General features: G+C 33.6%; 1 long non-coding RNA gene across 1 annotated transcript in view; it reads left to right on the plus strand.

Annotated features, from left to right (window-relative positions):
* The first annotated feature begins 1,337 nt into the window (after positions 1 to 1,337).
* The window catches only part of LOC112605630, a 60,699-nt gene continuing 37,176 nt past the window's right edge, over positions 1,338 to 24,860 (plus strand). The window contains exons 1-2 of the long non-coding RNA XR_003115537.1: positions 1,338 to 1,457; positions 2,494 to 2,652. This is a non-coding gene — a long non-coding RNA (uncharacterized LOC112605630). The remainder of the gene's footprint in view (positions 1,458 to 2,493; positions 2,653 to 24,860) is intronic.

The raw sequence follows: 24,860 nt of genomic DNA on the forward strand, positions 1-24,860 counted from the left end.
ACAATTCATAGATTTTGAGGCATATCTATGCCCAGACATGAGAAGACTATCATTTTGTATCTGAACAATCAGCTTGAAGCCAAAATATACATTTTATCTTATATTTGCTTCTTTGTTTTAGCACCCAGGCATTATAAATTCCACACATTTTGAAATATTAACACATTTTTTATGGTAAAAGATCATTACTTCCAAATGATGGAGGTGTCAAAATACAGTCTCCAAGAAGAAGGATAGACACTTACATCTCAGATTACTAATCTGTTGCTAATCCGCTTTGAAATCTTGCATAAATTTCTATTTTGTCATCTCTAAAATACTGAAAGTAATGCTGAGTCATATTTCATTGGAAGTGGGAGGAAGGATGCCTAAATGATTATAAAGTGTTCTGTAGATAGAGATTCATGTGTGTACCAGAGGTGATAATATTGTCCCATTAATCCTTCTTGTGACAAAAAAAATGCTGCTACTTAGGGGGATGACATGTGAGGGGGAAAACAGGAGGGGATAGGATGGAAACAAGATAAAAGAACAAGATTAGAAAAGTGAATTAACCTCTTTATCCAAAGGAAAATAAATTCCTTCCATGAAGGCCAACTGTGTTGACTCTACCTAACTTTAAATAAAGTGTGAAGAAAAATGCCTTACATGGACACATGCATTTTCAATTTATGTCAATTTTACCTGTATTTTTTGGTATGAGAACTCAGTGTTTCATTTAAGCAATATTTAGGCTTTTAATTCAAATAGCCCTTTCATGCTAATTTATATGCATTTACATAGGAATTTTAAAGGTAAAGGCAGTACTCTTATATTTCATTATTTGGAAAGGAAACTTCTGTCTAATGCCTCATTTAAGATTCAGTGGAATCTTTCTTGCTTCAGTAATTTTCCTATTAAATTGCAACTATCAGTGCTAGTTCCTCACCCTAAAGGAAACCAATAAAATCACCCAAATTAATGAAGTTGTTTCCAACAGCAAACTCCTCATTATGGGGGTACTTCTAATTACTGTTAAAATGAACTGGAACGGAATGTCTCCAGAATGGGATGTCCCAGAGCTATAAACCAAAACTGTAAACAGCTGTGCAACTCCTAATCTATTCATTTCACCTTTGCAATTGCAGCACAATATCAACTAATTTTTTAAATGTTGGTAGACAGGGACAAGAATGGATTTGGAAACAAAACCGCAAACACTGATAAGAATCTTCTTATGTTATTATAACAAAAGCATATTGGTTATAATTTGTTTTGCATATCGGATTTATCCTCTCTCCTAGATGTTATCTTATTTACTCACACATTTATGTCTCTCCGCATTAATTATCAAGTTTAGATAGTTCTTCAGTCAAGACTACATTGAATAAGGATGGTGATGCAGCTTATACAGCAGAAAACACTGTTGGTGCTGAAATAGTTTGTACAAGAGAATGACTATAGATCACTTAATTAAGGTGTGTATTGCTTTCCAATTTAATTTTATGCCTAAATCAATAAAAAGCTGAACTTCTGTCTGATTGAGAAAGTAGAAACTCTGTAGATAAACAATAAAGCATACTGCTTTTGTTGACTCTGATTCGTTCTTAGTATGGATTTAAAAACAGAAATGCATACATCAATTTAGCTGATAAATTCAAATAACTGTAGAAATGAAATACACAGAAAACAAACTTGTGAAGCCTTGAAGAAGAAGCTATTACAGAGGAAGTTAGGAGAATCATAGTAGATTTGGAGACTGTAAAGACAATCTTAAAATTCAACCTCTGCTTTCTCCCAAGTGAAAGGAAAAGAAAAATGGCAGTGTGAATAATAACAATATTGATCAATAGTATTATTTTTACATTTCTTGTTTATAAATTACACAAATATATGAATTACATATAAAAACACCAGACTGATGGAAAGGAGATATGGCTTCTAGCTCTAGCTAGAAGAGAAGATTTCTCTTGCCTGAGAAGGACTGTGTATCTGATTCAACCCACTAACCTTGCTGAGTTTGTTTCTTTAACTATAAAACAGACATAGTAAAATGAATATATGATCTTCATGGTCTCCTCTAGGTCTCCTTGTCCCTTATGCTACTCTGTGACTTGGGGACACTCATACTGTACACAGGGGCCATTTGTGGAATAAGCAGCCTTCAAGATCCATGAAATAATTTTTATTCCTTTTGTAAAAATCAGCAAGAAGATAGATGCATAATTATTTCAGTGTGAGGAATGTATGCTTTTATTTAATGATAAAAATGGCTAAACAATATGGTAGGTTTGTATTGTTTCAGTCTTGCTCAGCTGGAACTGTTTTCCGACAGCTCCCTTTCCAGAACGTTTCTGGTCAGTATGGGCCACTAGACATTTTGGGAGAGGTTTGGCAGGTGGAAGTGAAGCACCAGCCATAAGCTGCATTGAGACTTATCTGCTGGCTTACCTTGTTGGCATGGGCAGCAGCTGGACCAAGCTCCTTCAGCTCCTGCTGGATCTCCTCTTTCAGCTCCTCTGATTTCTAGGCCAGGTCCACGGTTGGCAACATGATGAAAGATGCCAACTTCCCGTGAAGATCAACCCATCATCGAAGTTGAAAACTTTGAGATCGCAAGACCCCAATAGACATTCCAGTACATCTTTGTGGACTCCAAGACATCCTCACAGAGTGAGTTATTTATTCCCTTACTTAAGGTCTGTCTTTGCTTTCTTACTACCTTATATGTATACTTCAGACTCCTCCATCAAATATAGATGTATGAGCCTCGCAGGCACTGTGTTACCAGCTTCCATAATTACATAAGGTCAAATCTCTCTTTAAATCTATAGATACATACACATATATACAGACATATATATATATAAAAGCTACCTATATACATATACCTATATGTATATAGGTAGGTAGATAGATCAATCAATCTGCTGCTTCTTTGGCTGATCTCTGACTGACGCAGAGCTCAAAAGTTATTTTCCATGCTTCTTTGAGAAATAATTGATATTCTTTAACATATTTAAAGAATAAACTGGATGGAATTGGCAGTTGTTGCACTTTGTTCTCGTAAAATTTCTGGTGCAGTCATGTGAAAGAAAGAATAATTGCATTCCAAGTAGACCCATAATATAGAAATAGTGCCAATAGTGATCCTTGAAAAGGGGGCATATGAGTATATAACTTAATTCTTTCAGTAATTACTAAAGCTGTTCATAAAAAGGAGGAATTACCTTGCCCTGGAGGTGCTTAGTCAGTAGACTCGAAAGGACTGACAGTGAGGATATGTTCCCTAATTTCATGTATGTGTGTTTGTGTGTGTACACTCACATGTTTGGAAAGTCTCTTTTGCTAGAGAATATTATTGCTCTTCCCCAACTGTCCCATCAGCTGAGAATCGCTACTCTAGTATGCCTTGAAACTCTTGTATGTAATCCATATAGTATATTAAGATCCAATTTATAGCTTCACGGAACATAGTTTTGGAATAGGTACATACTTATTTGATACTGAATTTATACTCTGGAAAACAAGCCTCTATTTTGTTGCAAATCATTATAATGTGTTGAAAAACAAAACATACAAAAAGGAGGAGAAGTTTACCATGGATTTTAAACCATGTTTAAAAATATGCATCAGAAGAGCATAACAGAAAGCAATATTTGAAAATACAGGACATTATAAAAATGCATATATTGGCCTTTGTAGTTAGAATTTGGAGTGTATATGACCAAGGTGAAACCTAGAAATTTATTTTTATTTCTAGATTTCAAATTTTTCTCCCTTCTCTCAATGGTCAAAATACTCCTTTTCTGAACATGAAATTGTTAACACTTCACTCCCTAAATAATTTATTTGACAGAGCTGTGCTCATCTCTCTGCGCCCCACAAATCACCCTGGCTTCTTTGCATCATCACTGGTCATTCCTTTCCAATTAGTCCCTCTGCTTGACATTTAGGGACAATAAAATTGAGAATGCTTGTTCATGACTTGAACACACACTGTTTTTCCATCTTTCTTGCTGATAAATGTCTGTTTTAAATTTCATAGTCTATATGAAGGACAACTAAATATTGAAGGGATTTATTTGTGTGTGTGTATATGAGAAGAAAGGTGTGTTTCTAGATTTTAAAAATTTGAGTGTTAACCCTGAATGGGACAACACATAGAAAGCTCAAAAGGAACAGTATTAAGACTTCCCGTCCAGAGATTTATTCCAAGTGCTGAGATTACATATGCTACCCTGAACTTATTTCTATGTTTAGGAAACATGATACTATCCTATATGCTATATTCTGTTCTTATTCATTGCTAGGATTACTTAATTTTACGGTTAGTATTGTCGTTATCTATATACTTAAATTCTGATTTTTTTGAGAGTAATTTCTATGCTCTTTGAGCAGTTATGGCATGGTCAGAATTCTTTATCCATAGCACAGGTATCTGTAAGTTCAAAGTTATTTTTTTGTCTTTGATGTTTAGTCACTGTTCTTTGAGCAACGAAGTGTGTAGTTTTTAGCAGAATCTCTGGGGCCAAATGCATAAGCATAGGCTCCTATATATCCAAACGCTCTGAACAGAAACTGCTGTAAGGGTGAGAGGACTACCAGGTGAGATCTTCTTGGTCAATATCAAGACATTGTGAAAAAGTGCACAGCTAAATGCAATGCACTGGTTCACATCTCTCATATTTTCCATGACTCCTCAGTATGAATTCCTCTGCTCAGTTTGGGGGGGGGTGTTTTATGCAGAACCAATATGTTGATATTACAAATTATGACAACTGGTATAATGAATCGATCAGCTAGTTCATTTTTTGAAATAGCCAGAAAGGCATTAAATGGAATTAAAGAGAGCAGCATTATAAATTGTTCTGGGAAAGCTGTAATGCTGCATTTTCATGCCATGAAATAAGGTCCTAACTGCTAGAGTGGTTATAATAAGGTCTTATCAGTGTTTTTTAGTCTATTTTATTATTGCTTTCAGGCAGGCTATGAGCTTTATGAATTTTTAGGTTACCAGAGTAGATAGTTAGGGAAGGAAGAGTTTTTCTTTCCTTATTTGTATTTAGTGTATCTCCACACTTTAAACTTGACTTAAACTAAGAGAACTATACAAATGTTTTGGCATGGCTTTAAAGAAAGCACTCTATAATCAAGTTCAATACTCTCTTTCATATCTCATTCTTTTATAGTTCTTCCCTTTGCAGGACTAGAAAATTCCCCAATGTGGCATATTCTTATAATTCAACACATTTTCTTAGCCTATTTTCTCTAACTCCAAGGCTTTCCCTTGTCCTTCTCTGACAGACAAGTACCTCTGAGCCTTCCAGACCCAAATGACATCTTCCTTATGAGACCTTCCCCAACCCAGCCTACTCTCTCTAATACTAATCCCAACTCTATATGGTTTATAACAGAAAAGATGGCTGTAACATGTGTTATATTTATAAAGACTAATCATATCTGCAAATTGAACCTAAAAGATACCTAGATTTTAAAATTTTTAACAGATTGAAGATTAAATTGTAAAAATCAAAGTAGCTCTGAACAATATTTTCTGTGCAAAAGGGGACCTTGGAGTGGGATTTTAATTAATGTCTGATTCTATTTACAAATTTAGTTTTTGAAACTCATGGAAAGATTTTAAACCATGTTTATAAATTTAGTATGTTTTGTCTTATAAATATGTCAATTGTTTAAAAATTGACATATTTATTTAGCTCTAATAAATTTTAAAACAGAAAGAAAAAAAAAAAAAAAAAAAAAGAAAAACATGGCCCTAGTTTCAAGCCCAGAGGTATCATGGGTAATTTGCAAACAAAATAAAACAAAATACTTAAAATTCTTTAGTGTTCTAAGAAATTTTGTCTTATTTCCAAATATGAATCTTCACCAGAAAGAGTGCAGAATATGGTGTACTGATAGTTAATACATTACCACGTCTTATTGGTTTTATCTGAAATATATCCAAATTTCATTTACTTGTCTCTATCCCTACAGCAAAACATGAGTTCAAGCCACCATTATCTGTTATGTGGATTTCTGTGGTAGTCTTTTAGATGAATTATCTGATTCATCACTTGTTTATCTCCAGTCTGTTCTCTGGAGCAGGGTTTGGCAAATTGAAGCCTGATAGCTAACTTTGGCTTGCTGCCTGTTTTCGTAAGCCCTCAGAGTAAGATTGGCTTTTGTACTTTCTATGGTTGCAATTTTTTTTTTTTTTTTTTTTAAATCTTGAGACACATGGAAATGGATGAAAATCACATTTTGGTGTCCACAAATGAAGTTGTCTATTGTTCTGTTGTTTTCATCCCGGACTCTTTTTTTTTTTTTTTTTTAATAGCTGATAGAAATAAAGTTATCATAGAAAGCATCCTTTTGGTGAAATTACAAAGTTCCTATTTAGGTGTTGACTCACAGGTAGTTGAAAACACAAATTTTGCTTTCTGTGAATCTGTGAGAAACCATAAGTTGGGTGGTGGGGCTGGGGGTAGAAGTGATAGTTAAAAGAGTGAGAGATAATTAAGAAAGTTGGAGGTAGAGTGATGGTGGCCTTGTCAAATTCTAAGTAAACTGGGACTTGACTTCTTAGCAGTAGGGTAAGAATTAAGAGAGTTTGACTGCACTGTCTGTAACAGCAGCAGTACAGATAGCCATTGTGCCGCAGGTCCATTCTTTTATTATCACTGTGAATAGAAAAGTCCCTGAAACTGCTATTGACTTTTACCCTCTAAAATTAGGAGTGGCCTGGGAGGAGTGGATTCAAAACAGTGACTATAAATAAATATGTTATTTTCTTTCTTTCTTTAAGTAAATTGATTTCATTGTGTTTTCAAGAAGTCAGGATTTTGGCAAAGACTGAGTAATTTAATGCATTTAATTTGAACTTGGGTTCAAAAAATTAGTTTTTATTTTCAACTCCATTATTTATGAGTTGACTTGGGCACCTACTGGCAAGCATTTGCTAAATAAGCCATTTTCATTCAGAAACTAAATATATTCCTTAGATTCAACCTATTAGTGAAAATGTTTGTTAGTACTGCATTTTCTTTAGCCTGAAAGTCTGCTCTATGAATGTATTCCATCATGGTAGATGATTTTGATAGAGATTTTTATCAAAGAAACTGTATTGCGCATAAAATAAGTAAAAATATGAGCTTTTCCTCTTAGACAAGATCTCATCTGACTATTTAGAGCCTACATCTAATAAAATATTCTTATATGAGCCACACACACACACACCCACATTTTTATGTATATATCTTTAATTCAGTAACTTTTCTTTGACATGTAACATCATCATTATAATTCAGCCTTTATTGAGTACCTGTGCTTCCAGGTCATGAATTTGGAAGCTGGAGAATAAGTGCATAGTTTTAGAAAATGGCTTTTTCCTCATAGTACCGATTAGGTCATTTGGAATAAGACACGATCTTTCACTTTCTCTCCCTTGACAATTGCAATAAAATGTTAGTTTCTTCATGCTTATGTGAAATTATAATGAACATTAATAAAAATCCATATTTAGATGGAAAATTGACATAGAGCCCTGGAGAGAGTAATTATTTTTTTCATGACTATTATAGGCCAAATTTCCATGCTATAGCTTTAAATAAAAATTGTAAAGGAAGAATATATTAAGTCTTTATGATTGTCTTTTGGAGCCACTCTGAATTACTCTGGTTACCGAAGTGAACAAAAGTACATTGATCACTCGGTTCCTTCATTCACATCCAGTAATGAGAAAGATGAAAGCTGATAGGACATTGCCTGTGGTAGGACAAAAAAGAAATGATCCTATCATTACACCATTGTTTCAAGAGAATATGGCTACATATTATTATTTTCTTATATACCATTTCCTTAGTCATTTTATTTCCTTAGTAAAGCATAGGCTATTTCATATTCAGATAATTTTATTGTCAGTTCACAGTATTTGGCTGATTTACAAAGTGTCATTAGACTTATTTAGTGATACACAACTCTGGAGAAGAGCTCGCTACCTTTTTAACAGAAAAAGAAGTGATTTTCCATCCTATGATGGACTGACAAATCAAGGCAAGTCTCTCCCAATACTTTTAGCCAAGAAGTTTGAATGGAATTGATTTAGAAATAAAAGTGATGTCTCAGACACATTGGACTATAATAAAAGATATATTAAAAGATTATTTACAGTTTTCAGAACTTTATCTAATGTTTGTAAAATTAGGCAGATAGCCTCTTTGCTAAGCTAGAGACAGTATGATTATTATTAAAAGTTACTCTTATTGAAAGTTATCTTGGCTAAGCTTGTGATATCACAGACTTCTCTATACTTAATATGATAAAGGCTATACATGTAAAGGTAAAGGGAAGATTTTTCATGAGAACAGGAATGAAACAAGCATGTCAATCAGCACTTCTACTCAACATTTTACTAGAGGATTGAGGGTGGTACAATAAGGCAAAGAAAAACTGTTGCTACAAAGATTGAAAAGGAAGAAATAAAATTCATTATTCAGACACTATGAATGCATACATAGTTAAAAATCTACAGATAAACTATTACAATTAATATATGAATATAGCAAATTTTCTGCGCACAGATTTAATATCCAAAAGTTAATTTCCATTGTATATACTAGCACAAACAGTTGAAAGATAAAACAATGTGAGAAGCATGCAATAAACAAACAGAAATGTGCTGGGGAGAAGGATACGGCAGGGTAATGAGATAGAGAATTGTATGATACATCTTCTTGGATGGTGTATGCTTTATTCCTTTGTATTTTACTGAAGTTTTTTTTATTGTATCTTAATACCAGGAAGTAGTAGAAAAATTTTGAATTCCTGAAAAGGAGAAAGCGATTCATTTGGAAAAAGGAAAGGGATCACAAGGAGATAGCAGGCTTGGGAGGCTGGGAACATTAAAGAGCTTTCATACTTTCTTCATTAGTTGGTTGAAGGCAGACCCTAGTAATTACAAGAACATCCAAAGTGGTAAGGAAGAACTCTGATTAGAACTTATTTAGAAAAGTCATACCAATATCTTAGGAATAGTTTCCAAATTAAAATAAAGCAAAAATCCTCCTTTTCCTTCTTTAAGTGTTCTATATCAAAATGTGTCAAAATGATTCTAGGCATACAGTTAATGGAGCTCTACAAAAATATAGGAGATGTGCAGATAGATTGCCTTTTCTCACTAAAAAGCAACCAGGATATACCTAGAAGCAAACAAACAAACAAAACAAACAAACAAACAAAACAAAACAAAACAAAAAAACACCCAGCTTTCAAAATATGAGGATCCTGTTCAATTTTGTGTTTAAACATAAGATAATTTATTTCCTCTATCAAATTTTATTTTTTTCTACATGTATTATGTACACTTGAATTAAATGTGTAAATAGGATCATTTATGCTGTCCTGAATACAGTAATTGAAATTAAACTTATGCCAAATTACAATTTAGGATCACACTGAATCTCATAGAATTAACATTATGCTGAATTGTTTTTGGGCAGGCAAACATTTGCAGAGATACACACTTTGATCAAGCATGCTTCAGAAACTTTCAGGACTTGATACCAGTGTTATAAAAAGATAATTTTGGAATATTTCTAAATCTTCTCTGAAATCAACAACATCTTGGAAAAATATATTTCATTAAAGTGGTAGTTGTTACACTATATCCGATTTAAAATCTGGTTTTCCATCCCTGACTTGTTCTCATGCTTGTTTCCTCCAGCCCAGACCTTATTTGTTAGTGACAGACACCAATTTGGGTTTGTCATTCTTGATGGATATATTTCTTTTTACCCTTGTTATTTCTCTTGTTGACACCATCTTGATGCTTTGTAAAAGGCAGATGAAAATGCCAAATCTACTGTAATCCAATTTCATTACTGATTTTCTTAGAAAAACCTTATTTGGGAGAAGTATTATGGATATTTAAAAGTATATATGATAGACCCTGACACTGTAGGAACTTTCAATTCAATTTTTCAATCAAAAAATGACCTGGGTTTTTCAACTTTTGAATCAAAATAAGTATAGACATGTACAATTTTACATCTGCCCAAGTTATACCATAAAGCCATGTGCTCCAATTATGTAATTTCATACATGAGAAAACATATATAAACTACACAAAAACTTAATTTTAAGTTCTAGCAGAGCTGCAAATTGAACTAGTAACTGATAATTTCAGGTTGTCCATTTAGAGTTGGGTAGAATCAACTAAAGGACGCTCCTTGCAGGAAGATAATTTTCTTCTTATTGAAGTGAAATCTCTGTACAAGACAATGATAAATGTACAATATGTAGAGTTTGACAAATGTATATGCTTATGTAACAAGCATTTCAGTCTAGGTAGAGCATTTCCATCCTGAAAATTTTCTAGTGTGCCATAGAAAATCACTATTCTGCCTTGTCTTAGTATACTTAAGTTTTACCTGCTCTTGTACTGCATAAATGAAATTATATAGTATCTACTCCTTTGTGTCTGGATTTTTTGATCAATATATTGGGTTTGAAATTCATTTATGTTCTTAGTATTTCATTTGTTTATTCATATTCCTATTGATAAACATTTTCGGGTTTTTAATTTTTGGCAACATAAGATAAATGCCTTGCCTATAGAGTTGATGCATATTCAACAATATAAGAAAGTGCCAAACAGTTTTTCAAAGTGCCTTTGCCATTTTAATTTCTTATTTGCAACTAATCAGTCTCCACTTACTCCCTGTTCTTACCAATACTTGGTGTTGTGGGCCTTTTTGATTTTAGCTATAATAGTGAGTGTGAAATAGTATCATATTATAGTTTGAATTTTCCTGTCAATGAAGTTCAAGAACCTTTTAATGTTCTTATTAATAATTTGGATATTTTCCTTTGTCAGGTATCTGTTCAAATTTTTTACCCATTTAAAACGTTGGCCTGTATTTTTATTATTGATTTATAGGTTTTTTTTCCATATTCTGTCAGATACATGTATCTTAATGTTTTCTCCAAGTGTAAGGCTTACATTTTGACTTTTCTAATGGTGTATTTTGGTGAGCAGAAGTTTTAATTGCAATAAACTCAAATTAATAACTGATTCAAGCTTTTGGATCATCTCTCAGAAATCCCTGTTCACCAAATGCCATTGATATATTACCGTTTGGGATCTTAGAAAAGACTCCAAAATTAAACTTTTATATTTAGGTATATTTATTGGATAATACTGCACAAAACACATCTATCATACTTTATTTTGAAAGGACTTCTGTAAGGTAAATATTATCACTTTTTCCCTGAATAACTGATAGAATTAAACAGCAAAATATCAATTTCCTGGACTTGGTGTGTGTGTTTTTTTTTAGTTTGTATCTTAATAAATGCAATTTCCTTAGAATATGTATGGTTAATCAGATTTTATTTATTCTTGTGTTAATTTTGATAGTTTAATGTTTCCATGAATTTGTTTATTTCTTCTATATTTTGGCAGAATATGGTTCATAATACTTCTTCAATATCCTTTGTATCTGTAATGATGTTCTTCTCTAAATTCTTATTTTGCATTTTCTCTTTTTTTCTAGTTAGTCTTTTAGGGGTATATTGATTGCACCAATTTTTCTAAAAGAATGATTTTTGTTTTTTTCTTTGTTATGAATTTTCTATTTTATTGATCTCTGCTGTTATTTTCTTTTTTTTACCCCCTTTATGTTTAATTTGTTTTTTTCTCACTTATTAATGTGGAAACACATTTTTAGACCTTTATGTTGAATAAAAAAGCATTGAAACTAAATTTATGTAAGTACTTCCTTAGGTGTGTTTCATAAATTTGATATGGTGCATGTTCAGTATGTCAACAAATATTTTCCTAATGTTTCCTTTTTTAAATTTTTCTTATTTTATTTTATTTTTCCATAAGTTATTAGAGTGAAAGTGGTATTTGGTTACATGTAAGTTCTTTAGTGGTGATTTCTGAGATTTTGGTGCACCCATCACCCGAACAGTATATAGTGCAGCATATTTTCTTGCATTTGCCTTGGGGTTTTGGGTCACGAAATCCTTACCTAAGCCAAAGTCTAGAAGGGTTTTTCCAATGTTATCTTCTAGAATTTTTACAGTTTCAGGTCTTAGGTTTAAGTCCTTAATCCATGTTGAGCTTCAATAGATGCAGAAAAAGCATTTGACAAAATCCAGCATCCTTTATGATTAAAACGCTCAACAAAGTCGGCATACAAGGGACATACCTTAATATAATAAAAGCTATCTATGACAAACCTACAGCCAACATAATACTGAATGGGGAAAAGTTGAAAGCATTCCCTCTGAGAAGGGGAACAAGACAAGGATGCCCACTCTCACCACTCTTCTTCAACATAGTATTGGAACTCCCAGCCAGAGCAATTGGACAAGAGGAAGAAATAAAGGGCATCCAAATTGGTAAAGAGGAAGTCATAACTGTTCTTGTTTGCTGACTATATGCTTGTTTACCTTGAAAACCCTAAGGACTACTCCAGAAAGCTCCTAGAACTGATACAAGAATTTGCAAAGTTTCTGGATACAAGATTAATATCCACAAAACAGTAGCTCTTCTATACACCAACAGTGAACAAGCAGACAATCAAATCAAGAGCTCAATCCCTTTTACAAAAGCCGCCAAAAAAATAAAAAATACTTAGAAATATACCTAACCAAGGAAGTGAAAGACCTCTATAAGGAAAACTACAGAAAACTGTTGAAATAAATCGTAGAAAACACAAACAAATGGAAACACATCCCATGCTCATGGATGGGTGGAATCAATATTGTGAAAATGACCATACTGCCAAAAGCAATCTACAAATTCAATGCAATCCCCATCAAAATACCACCATCATTCTTCACAGAGTTAGAAAAACAACTCTAAAATTCATATGGAACCAAAAAAGAGCCTGCATAGCCAAAGCAAGACTAAGCAAAAAGAACAAATCTGGAAGCATAACACTACCTGATTTCAAACTATACTGTAAGGCTATAGTCACCAAACAGTGTGGTACTGATATAAAAATAGGCACATAGACCAATGGAACAGATAGAGAACTCCTGAAATAAACCCAAATATTTTCCTAATTTTTAATTTCCTCTCTAAGTATCTACTTAATATTATGTTGTTTAATGTTCTAATATTTGAAGCTTTCTAGGTATGTTATTATTTATTTCTTTTTTTAAAAATTTTTTAAATTTTTTATTTTATTTATTTATTTATTTATTTTTTATTATTATTATACTTTAAGTTCTAGGGTACATGTGCATAACGTGCAGGTTTGTTACATATCTATACTTGTGCCATGTTGCTGTGCTGCACCCATCAACTCATCAGCACCCATCTAATTTAATTCTGTAGTGTCAGAATTTTTTCCATAAATTTTTAATACTTCAAAATGTATTGATACATGTGTTATGGGTCAGAATACAGTCTTTCTTTGTGAATATGCCATGTTAACTTGAAAAGTAAAAGTTGTTTTACTGTTCTATATATGTCAATTCGATTAATTTGGTTAGTAATATATGAATCTTTGACATCCTTTTGATCCTTTTTTCTGCCTCTATCAACTGCTGATCGGGAGTGTTATAATCATGAACTTACAAATTTGGCAATCTCTTTTTTTATTTAAATCACATTTGCTTTATATATTTTGAAGCTCTGATGTATACATATGCAGGATTGTTATGTTTTGCTGATCAATTAACTCTTTTATCATTATGACATCTCTTTTAAAAAAAATCCCTGCAAGTACACCTTGCTTAAGTTTATTTTTTTGATGTTAATATATGCTTACAAGCTTTCTAAAGATCTAATAATAGATGTTTTTCCATCGTTTTATCTTTTGTGTCCTTATATTTAAAGTGCAGGTTTTTTTGGACAGCATATAGTTAGGTCTTGCTTATTGTATTCAGTATATTTCTGCCTTTTGTGTTTATTTAATTATTGATAGTTTTATTTGTCATCATTCTATTTGTGTCAATTTTTCTTCCGCCTTTTTTGCCTTCTTTGTTTTAACTGAATACTTTTAAATATTCTACCTCAATATGTTTATTACATTTTAACTTATACTCTTTTCCTCTTACCTTTTTAGTAATTACTCTAAATATTATAACATGCACTCTTTTAAAAATCATAATCTATTTAGAGTTACTATTTTACCTCACCACTGAAAATATGAGAACATTGAGTAGCATAAATATATCTACCCCAACTAATAATATTTTTGTAATATACTTTATTTTTACATACACATGAACCCTATAGCACAATGTTATTTTTACTCTAAACAATCAACTTTCTTTTAAAAAATTAAGTAAAATAATATTGTCTTGAAATTACCCACATCTATAATTATTGGCACTGTTTTCTTTCTTTCAGATCTGAATTTCCATCCTGTGTCTTTCTCTTTCAGTCTGAAGACCTTCCTTTAGAATATCTTCTGATGAAAAATGTTCTTAGCTTTTATTTATTTTCCTTAAAATATGCTATTTCATCTTTTTTTTTTTTTTGAGGGATATTTTCATTGGAATTTAGGCTTCACAGTGTTTTTTCTCATTTTCTTTGTTGCTGTAAAGATGCCATTAATTTTATTCTAGCTTCCTTTCTTCCTCCTTAATGAGGAATTACTTGTTATTCTTGTCATTGTTCTCCTAATTGTAATATATACTTGTTCCCTTGCTTAAGCTGCTTTTACAATTTACTCTGTTCTTTATCTTTGGTTTTCAGCAGTTTGTTTATGACCTGAATAAGGTGTGGTTTTCTGCTTGTAAGATTCCTAGATTATTGTATTTTCATCAAATTTGGGAAATTTTAGCAAGTACAACCTTGATTTTTTTTTTTTTTTTTCCTGCTCCATACTAGCTTTTCTTTACTTTCAAGACTCCAGTTGTGGGTAATTAAACCACCTTTATTGTCTACAGTGACACTTTGTTCCTTTCATGTTTCTATCTTTTCCCCTCTCTTCTTCTGGTAGGATGATTTCTACTAATCTGCCTTCATATTTGTAGACCTTCTCTTCTGCCATCGTTAATCTATTATTAAATCCATCTATTTTAAAGATTTAGATATTGTACTTTTCCACAATAGTTTCATTTGTTTCTTTTTATAGTTTCTATGACTCTGCTGATATTTCCCTCTTACTCACTAATTGGGCCTCTTTTGTCTCAGTTATTGGCTATGTTTACATACATCTTTTAAAGTGCTTAACTTCTAATTCCAACATCTTAGTCTTCTTAGTCTGTTTCTGTTGCTGCTATTCTTAGTAATTTGCCACTTCTCCTGCTTCTTAGATTGTGTAATTTTTATTGTATGCTGGACACTGTAGACTAAAATATGTGTGTCTACTTTATGTTCTCTTCCTTTAAAAGTTATTGGGTTTTGCTGTGAAAGGCTGTTAAAATTATTGGTAGATTATCTTGATCCCAAAAGCTTTGTTTTATTCCTCATTAGACAATATATGTTTCAATTTTATCATTAATTCTAGGACATGGATCTTACTTGAGGGCAGCAGTTCTCAAACATCTTAATGTTAGGATCCCTTTACCCTCTTAAAATTTACTGAGCACTTGACAGAGCTTTTTTATGCAAGTTATCTCTACCAATATGTACTATATTAGAAATTAAAACTGAGAAATTTGGAAATACTTCATTACAAACATATTAAACATAACAGCAATAAATGCATTAAATGTTAACAAATATTTTAATGAAAAGTAACTATATTTTCCAAAGCAAGAATTTAGTGGGGAAAGTAGCATTAGTTTTTTTTTTTTTTTTTTTTGAAAACTAATTTAATATCTGACTGTATGGAAAACAGTGGTCTATCTAGTTTTGCAATCGATTTGTTGCCTTGGTTATCATATGTGAAAAAAAATCCAGACTCATACAGATATGTAGTTTGAAAAGTGATGAGAATTTTAATAGCTTTTTCATATAAAGGAAGATATTTCCCTTTAATATCAACCAAAACATCACAAGTAGTAATTTCTTAGAAGTTGGTTATAAAATGGAATATGAAACCATATCAACACCTTTTGGTTTTCTGACATATTAAAATCCACTGGACTGTCTTGTAGTTTTAATAACTTTTTCCCCATACAGGATTTTGTAACACTGTGTATTGATAATTTGGTAAACATTGGTTCATCAGTTATAAAGATCTTTCAAATGTTGACACATTTTATTATATAATATCAGAAATTTATATTCACCACTGTCATTAGAAAAATCATTAAGTATGGGAAATTGTCATGCTTATGGAAGCAGATACAAGTTTTCCTAAATTATAATTTTTACTTGAAAGCTGAATATTTCTCATTGACTACAAATACTATCAGTTGTTTTCCTGAAGATACAGGCTTACTTTATAAAGTTCTGAGAAAACATCTACAAAATATCTAAATCTGAATAATCAACTATTTGGTTAATTCTTGCAAGTAAAAATGGTGTTCTTCAAAAACAACATTTAGGTGAACTTGCAACTCAGATTATTGTCTGAATGCTTTTTCCTCAGATAGCTACTGTATTTTGGCATGTAGCAGAAGTGCTATGTGCATGTACAAAGACTATTAATAAAATACATATACTTAACACCAAAATTTAATACAATTAAGAAATTATACTGCTTCATCAAGAATATTCTTATGTTGAACTGAAAAAATGTATATAGTGATAATAATAATTTTGTACTGTTACTTCATTGCATTAAGGAATATAATGCTATTAGCAGATTTTGGTGCTGAAGTTGATTTTTAAATTGTGGGAAGTTCTACTCACCTGTTATTCTCCTTCATTAGTGTAAATGTTAACATGGGAGAAAAGGGAATAATGTGTTAGTAATATAATGAAAATATTATAATGACTTTGTGTATCCCCCAAGCTTCTAGTGACCCATTAGAAGCTGGGGAACTCACTTTGAGAACAACAGTTCTCGAAAATGATCCTTAATCCTAAAATGTGGCCTTTTTGCCATCGGCTGAATGCCTGGCGTGCTCAGAAAGCTCTTTTCACTGTGGCTGGAATTCTAACACTCCCCAGTGCTGTTGGGATTGTAAAATTTCTGTTCAGCTCCCACCTTTGCAGCAGTCATTCTTGTCACCACAGAGTCTCGCTAAATTCAATTCTTGATCTTGATGTGTGGTGAAGCTACACATAAAATTCTGCCACCTATCCAAACTTTTTCCACTTTACAGCCCCAAATTCCAGCAATTTCATTAGATCTAGACTCTTATCTTTGCCTCTTCAGCTCAGTGAGACTGCAGTTCCTAGCATAGAAGTCCTATAAGTGGCAGAAAGCAAAAAGAATATGGGGATGGTAGTGGGACTGACACGTATTTTCTTTCTCTCAAGTATTAGAGTCAGAAGTTGCCTGCTATCCAGTGTCTGAAAACAGTTGCTTTATATTTTTTGTCCTGTTTCACAGTTAGTTGCTTGTAGCATGAGGTAAGTGCAGTAACTGGTATTGCCACGATGTGACCAGAATGGGAAGATCAGAATATATTTGGGGTGGGGGGTGTATTTAAAAAGTCATGTGACATATTTACTAATATATACACACACACACAGGAAAAGTTGCAAAACAAGTTGTGTGAAAGAAATTTCACACAACTTTTACTTGACAGACACGTTTGCTTACTTGACTGAAACATTTCAAAGGTGTGTTTTCTACCTCATTACTACTTTCTGGCAATATATTTCATACTAACACAAGAACAGTGAAGAAAGAGCAATTTTCTTTGAATCTTGGTAAATTAAGCCAGCAGAAAAATGATCCATCTTACTAATCTACAAAAGAACAATGCTAATGACAAGTCTTAAATTTTCGTGCAGTAGTAAAGCTAGGAAGTTGACAGTAGATTCTATTACTAAATCTGATATTAGGTACTAGAGTGGTAATACAAATTCTAGGACTAAGCTTAACATAGTATGTATACAGGAGATGAGTAAGAAACATTTTAATGGTGTTTAGAGTATGGTTGTCCTTTCAGGCTTCAAGTGTTGAGTTGATTAATTACTTAACATGCTGTGCACAATAACCTAAGATACCTGTTAGATTACCTTAAATTTGAAGAACAAATATAGTAAGATTATTGTCTTTTGAAACTGAAAGTTCAAGTGCAAGTTAAAAAACAACAGTGACTGATCATAGGTGGGAAGTTTATTCCTTAGCATAAATTAACAAAGTATCCACCATGTTCTGGGGGCTATGGAGGCAAGGGTATTTCAGAGAGAATATCATTCCTTTTCCAGGAGTCTGGTAAATAAGATGCATAAGCAAATAGATTACAAGAGAATGAGAAATGTTTTTTCAGAGGTTTGTATTAGGCATATTGAGAGTAAGACAAGATTATGTCTTTCTGAGCGGTTTACAAACAGCTCCAGAGATGCAATGGCAATTGAATTGAACATCGAAAACTAAGTAGATTTAGAAGGTTAAAAGGTAATGAAGCGGTGATATTGTCTGGGGTAATAGCTGAGGTTTTTTGCTTCATGCCAAGAAAATTAAGGACATGGGCACACACAAGGAGTGAGTTTAAGAGAGGAAGTTTAATAAGCAAAAGAAAGAGAAAGGAAAACAGCTCTCTCTTGTGAGAGAGAGGCACACCTGAATGGAATTCTGGCCTGCAGTGGAGTCACTGGATTTTGTAGACAGGCTTGAAAGGTGGTGTCTGATTTACATAGGGCCCACAGATTGGTTGGACCAGATGTGATGTTTAGTTAGCCCTTGGGGAAGCTGGCCACCCGCCCTAATCTTTTCATTATGCAAAGGGGCTTTCCACTTGACAGGTGCCCTGTTGTCTGCTCCTTACCACACCACGGTTGGAAAGGAAAAGGGAAGATGGAGTCACCATTTTGAACATGCCTAGTCCCAGGTAGCCTTTTCCTGTTGGGGCAACTGCTGGCATTCACCCATGCAAGCTTCTAGCTTGCTTGTGTATGTCTGCAGCTCAATTTTACAGGCTGCTCTTTGTTATAAAAGAAAATGATTTGAGGGCTGCTTTTCATTAAAAGGAAAACTGTACCAAGGACTCCCATACCCTCACTATCTGCCTAAATAATTTCTCTTTAAGTCCTATATCACTAAGAAAAGATATTTCAATACTAGGGATGAAAGGAACAAAAGTGTGAAACCAAAAGGAATTCTTATTTGGGGAACTCTTAACAGACCAATGAGGATCATAGCTGGAGCACATCATAGGAGATGATACCAAAATGTTGGAATCAAATTGAAAGGGTCTTGCAGATCATGCTAAGGAGTTTAACTTAATTCTGTAGGCAGGGAGAGCCAAATATTGAAAGTGTCTGATGTGATTAGATTCCTTTATACCTTGCCTGCCAAGTAATACCTATTCATTGAATTATTCAGCAAATATTAATTAAACATTAACTGAGTATTAGGCATTACATTAGAAACGGGGGATAGAACAGTGATTAATCCAGTCATTGTCCTTCTCCTTCTAGAACTTATTATCTAGTAGAAGAGACAATTGAAGAATTACAATATAATGTGATAACGGCTAAGATACAGGGAGGGCTAGGTGCATTTTTAGCAAAAGCTAAGAAAATCTGATGATGGCAAGGAGGGGAGGATGCAGGTTAGGGAAAATCTTTTGGGGAAAGTCATGTCTAGGTTGAAACAGTGGGATGAAGCTGTTAACTAGAATGGACAGATGGATGACAGCCTTGGTGCCAGAAAGAACTTGGAGCAAGGAAGTGAAAGGTGATCTGAATGACTGGAGTATCTCTGAGTGATTTATGACATATGAGGTACAATGTTAGGAAGATTATTTTCTTCATGATAACAGTATCAGAAAGCTATAGAAGGGTGTTAAGCTTGAGAACAATTTAATTGTGTTAACATTTCAAAGGATCATTTTAGGTGGGAGGAACTGCCAGGAGATTGTTCAAAAGTCCACCAAGAGATGAAGATGGCCAAGCTAGGGCTGTGATGGAGATGGAGAGAAGTAGACAGACTGAAGAAATATTTCATGTTGGAATAAGGGATTGGCATAAACTGAACAGGATTTTGGGGGTACAGGGTTCAGGGAAGGGAGAAGTATAGTAAAGGATAAATTTCAGAGCTATGCCTGAAATTACTAGTGTTAGTTACTAAGAGGCAAGGGTGTTTGCAATGGGATTGGATAGGAAGAAAGGGAAGAAAATAAATTCAGCTTTTAGTGCATCAAGATTGTGATTCACATAGGATATTAAAGAGAATTTTCAGTAAGCATTTGTCTAAATTTCTGGGGAGAATTTGGGCTGGATACATTTACCCTCCCCCAACCCCTCTCCACACACTTGAGATTTGTTTGCATGTAAATAAATTATGGACATTCAGAGCAAGGCATATTTTGAGTTTATCCACATTCTAGGTGAAACAAACCTACCTTAGCTTTCATGCTGACTGGCAGGTCTGCTAATTTCCTTATCTCTACTTTCTCACTGATGACAAACATAATCTGTTTATGCTCAGTGATCTGAAGTAAACTGTGAATAAAAATGTTTTGGCATGTTAGCAGGGACAAACAAGTTGTGGGTATTAAACACACAGTAACAATAATCTGATCAATGGTTAGCAAAGTAGCAAAGTCATTTTATCATAATAAAAAGTATCTCTGCTTCTTCAGGTGTTGATGTCTTCTAATCAAGCTACTGCAATGAAGATATTTACCGAATTGCATCAGCTTCTCAGAGAAGTAAGATAAAGATTTATTAGGTAACAAATTTGTCCACATATGATCATGGCAGCTGTTCAGTATAGACCTCCTACTTTAAGGTCATATTATTGGGAGACTGCCAAGCATCTCTAAAAGGAAAGAAACAGTGCTCCTGAATCCTATCCTTACACACACAGTGTGTCCTGATTGTTCCACGCGATTTGCATCTCTCCAGCTTCCAATCTGGTCTAGCTCCTGTATTTTCAAGTGACTCCATTTAACTGCTCCTGTAGCTTTTCATTTATTGCATGATATTGTAGAAATAGTATAAACAGATCTGAGTTTGGGCAAGTCAGCTTCCTTATCTGGAAGATGGAGATAGTATTCTCTTTGAGCATGTGTTGTGAGTTCAATAAAATAGGGTGAATGTAAAGTGCTATGTGTAAAATGTGTGTGTTGTATTTTATAGGCACTTGGCAAATATTTACGTGCATTTGTGGTGACTACCGCCCTTAAAACTGTTTTCTTGGAATTCTGTTCTGTGAGCTGCTTCTATGAGAAACACAAATAGAAATATGTATAGGTATTCTAGCCTGTTCTCTCTCCCTCCTCAGGAAGGAGCTAGGCACCAAGAAAAAAAAAATGCTGTTACAGGTTTAGAAGGATCACCAAATCTAATATCTTTACAAAGCCATCCAGTAACATTTTTGTATGATTAACTCATTCCCCATTGATGCAGAAAGACCTGAATAGAATAAATAGCCTGAATGCATATATAATTGTTGTATTTTTCACAGTGAATTTAATATGCCTCAATGTCAATAATAACCAGATTTTTCAGTTGAAAACTGGGAAAACTATCAAAGTGACCCCAGAGCTTAGATTATGTGGCATTTGCTGTCTTTGACATGAAGAGATTAATAGAGAGCTTATTCTACTTTATCAATGTAGATGATAATCTGAAAAACCATCCTGTTTTATGAATAATTTTGTGTCAATTACTTCTAAATTAGGTCTATGTTCCCCCGTGAATTCTTAATTAGTATCATTGCTCCCATCTAATTTAAATTTAACATTTTTGTTTTCTTTGCACAAATTCTATTTTTGTAGGACTCTGAAATGCACTTTTTAAAAGGATGTTTTTCAATGAGTCCAGATGGTACCAATAATTATTTATTATCTTTAGCTTCCACCATTATCTGTCATCCAATCTGTGATATTATAAATCATGTTCAGTGCTCAGAGTTGCTGTAGCGATTCACTGGCAAAATGCTTGTGTAATAAGTTCAGAGGAATCTAACACATTATCTAGGTAGAACTACTTTCAAAGGTTTAATTAAAAGTCTGATGACTATACTAGCTTCATATTAGGGTTTTATGAGTAGTTGCGTATGACTGTAATCCTTTTTGCTTGTCTCTAATTCACTGAATAATATCCAACTATATTTCCATAGAACTTGTCACAGTGTGAATTGAAGTTTTACCTGTTACCAGTGTGAAACTAGGAAAAGCCGTCAGCAGAAGTGATTTGCCGATTTAATAAATAAGACCCTTTGGTTAATTTTTACTTGAAGGGGATTAGAATGCTCTTTCTGATGGGGTGGAGGTGTCTCACTAGATTGTAATATTCAAGGAGAAGACATGACTGCTCTATTTTTATTGTTTACCACAGGACCAAACCCATGTAAATGCTCGGTACATGCAATTTATTTTCAGTCACTGGAATGATCTTCAAGCCCTTGCGTGCCAGTTAAAGCGTACTTACCCAAACTATTCCTTTCAAACAGAATTAATCTTGCTATTTGAGTGTTCCCTTACCATTTTGTGATGATCTGTGATATAATACTTATTGCATTTTTTATGATTTGTTTTCATTTATCTCTTTAAATGGTGATCTCATTGAGGACAAAGCCAAGACTTTTCTCATAAATCCTCATGTCAATAGTATCTAACAGAGTAGATTGCATATTTCATGTGCTCAACAAACATCTTTTGAATTAATTACTAATCAGTGTTTCTGAGAGCAGTTGATGTGTATGTATGTGCATGAGCCATAACTTGCTGTATTATTAGGACATAGCATTTTGGTGGTCAACTAAAACTATTTTTCTTTTCTTCCTTTTTTTTTTTCTCTCTTCTTTCTCCATTACAAATTGCTATTAAATTTGCTTCCACTAAAACACAGGATATAATTAATTTAAAAAATACAAATGCAGGCCTTTATATTGGGTCTTGATATTATACATTTATTTTGCTCAATGTTTCAGCCTATCAAAATATTAAAAAATAAAATCCATCAAAATTACTTTTGAATGTTTGATTTAAAAGATATTGTATGTATTTACCCAAATTGTTCAGAAGCTGCTCAATTATGAGAGCAAAAACCAAGCCACTGGAGACTTCTCTTTAGTTCTAAACCAATTTATTAATCAACTTATTGATTATATTAAGTTATCAAACTGTGAATAAGCTTAATTGTACTATTATCCAGCTCAGTTTCTATATGCTCCCCACAAGGATTTCATAAAAAAACTACAACCTTCTTAAAATTAAATTTTATATTACAGAGTGCCAGTGTCTAGTATCTCAATAGGAAACATTAAGTGACATCAATGGAAATAGTGGCATAAGAACTTTCAAAAAATTATCTTATAAAAAGCAATGAGAACTCTAGAAGAAATTAATAATAATCAATGCTTTAAGAAACCAAGGCTTATAATAATTTGTGAACATTTATTCAAGAAAAATGGGTTGGGTGGAGTGGCTTATCCCTGTAATCCCAGCACTTTGGGAGGCTGAGGCAGGTGGATCACTTGAGGTTAGGAGTTTGAGACTAGCCTGACCAACATGGTGAAGCCCTCTCTCTACTAAAAATAGAAAAATTAGCCAGGCATGGTGGTGGGTGCCTGTAATCCCAGCTACTCAGAAGGCTGATGCAGGAGAATCAGAAGAATTGCTTGAACCTGGAAGGTGGAGGTTTCGGTGAGCCAAGATGGTGTCACTGTACTCCAGCCTGGGTGACAAAGCTAGGTTCCATCTCAAAAAAAAAAAAAAAAAAAAAAAAAAAAAAAAAAGACGTATTCTCAGTAAAAACATTAAGTTTTGTGATGTTTCAACTTACCCTATCCCCATCTTCGTCTTCCCATCAGTGGTAGCCTTGAAAAACAACAGCCTTGTAATTATCTTGAAAACCAGCAGTCTAGCAGCCACTGGAGAATGGATTTGGGGTTGGAATTCCTACGAAGCCCCATTTTTAACTGTTATTATTTAACATGTCTGACAGTTCCTTGGAAAATCCTACTCCCAATGCTTGTCTGTATTTGACCCATATTAGAGCTCTTTCAGTATAAACACACTTTTGCCCAGGGATATTTGTTGAAATAATTTGAGGCAATTGCTCCAGGTAGTGAAAAGATGTGTTGACCAAAACACTTTTAAAAAACTTTGTTGGACCCATCTATTAAAGCTTTGGAAAGATCTGACATTTTTCCTGGGAATATAGAAGGGCCCTCACTTGCAGAGACATGTTCTTGCATAGTACATACTCATTAATGACCCAAGAAGGCCCTACACTCTCCACAAGTAAGAAGTAAAAGCTACACATGTGCCACATTTTCCTTATACTATGCAGCCATAAAAAAGAATGAGTTCATGTCCTTTGCAGGGACACGGATGAAGCTGGAAACCATCGTTCTCAGCAAACTAACACAGGAACAGAAAACCAAACACTGCATGTTCTCACTCATAAGTGGGAGTTGAACAATGAGAACATATGGGCACACGGAGGGGAACATTACACACTGGGGCCTGTCAGGGATCAAGAGGAGCGATAGCATTACAAGAAATACCTAATGTAGATGACGGGTTGATGGGTGCAGCAAACCACTATGACACGTGTATATGTATGTAACAAACCTGCATGTTCTGCACATGTATCCCAGAACTTAAGTATAATTAAAAAAAAGAAAAGAAAAAAAAAGACAGTGTAGCCCCGCAGTTTACAATTAACTGTTGGCCAAGTTATTAATTTGTGGCCAAACCAGAGTAAAGATTCCAAAGGCCAAAAAAAAAAAAAAAAAAAAAAAGGTAAAAGTTGGCTGGGCATGGTGGCTCATGCCTGTAATCCCAGCACTTTGGGAGGTTGAGGCTGGCAGATCACCTGAGGTCAGGAGTTTGAGACCAGCCTGGCCAAGGGGTTGAAACCATGTCTCTACTAAAAATACAAACAA

This window comes from Theropithecus gelada, chromosome 14 (genome assembly GCF_003255815.1).
Source record: "Theropithecus gelada isolate Dixy chromosome 14, Tgel_1.0, whole genome shotgun sequence".
Classification (NCBI taxonomy): domain Eukaryota; kingdom Metazoa; phylum Chordata; class Mammalia; order Primates; family Cercopithecidae; genus Theropithecus; species Theropithecus gelada.